The following is a 1,046-nucleotide window of genomic DNA, read 5'->3' as shown; positions in this document are numbered from 1 at the left end:
ATCATTGTATACTCCATTTATACTTTATCTGTGTTTGTGAGTAAAAAAACAACTTTCAAAAGCTTAACACACTCACCTTGCCAACACAGTGAGCTTTACACACTCACAGTATTCTCTCACTCTGTACCAACACTAAAATTTAGTTAAAGTAAACTGAAAACTTTACCCACCATAAACGTCTTTGACAAATCAAAGTTCAGTAGAGACCACTGGAACTTAGAGGGTTCTTTTTTCACCCAGAAACACATTTTAAACAATTGCCACTTACATAGGGTAGCAATAGTTTAATTATAATTTGCCATTTTTTGTGTGTTTTTCCCCTGAGATAGTGTGAACACCATCCCAACCCAGTGACAGCTGCAACAGCCTCAGGCAATTATGAATCTGACCAAAATAAAACTGAAACCTAAATGTTATATCAGGAAGCAGAATGTTGGTGTTACATTTACCATTATACTAATTTTAAATATCTCAGTTACTTGAGAGCCATATTGCTAAATACAATAAGGCTCTCATCTTGAAACCAGTGGTGGTTTCAGGGTGGCATGGGCAGGTTTTGTGGGGGGGGTGACACATATCTCTTACAAAACATATTGGTAACACAGCACAGAATTTAGAGTCATCAATTAACCTGATAGTATAAAACTGATTACGTTAATCTTTTAAAACAGGGTTTCTATTCAAAAACATTTTCTTTTTGAACTTTCAGGGTGTGACTTTCCCCTTGAAGTCTATCATGTGTGAAAGTCTGAAGTTCCTCAGCATCGTAAACTCACTCATAATCCGCAGATCAGTATTTACAACATATAAATATCACCCATCCAATGGGGTCGGCAGCCCCCCTCTGGTGCCTATCTCCGCCTGTCAACAGGCGAGAGGAGGGGTACACCCTGGACAGGTCGCCAGTCCATCGCAGGGCAACACAGAGACAGACAGGACAAACAACCAAGCACACACACACACTCAGAGCTAAGGAGAATTTAGAGAGACCAATTAAACTAACAGTGATGTTTTTGGACTCCGGAGTGCTCCACTGCTCTGTTTAA

This window comes from Poecilia formosa, unplaced genomic scaffold (genome assembly GCF_000485575.1).
Source record: "Poecilia formosa unplaced genomic scaffold, Poecilia_formosa-5.1.2 Scaffold3, whole genome shotgun sequence".
Classification (NCBI taxonomy): Eukaryota; Metazoa; Chordata; class Actinopteri; order Cyprinodontiformes; family Poeciliidae; genus Poecilia; species Poecilia formosa.
The sequence above is the reverse complement of the archived record's forward strand: the minus strand, read 5'-3'. Positions refer to the sequence as shown.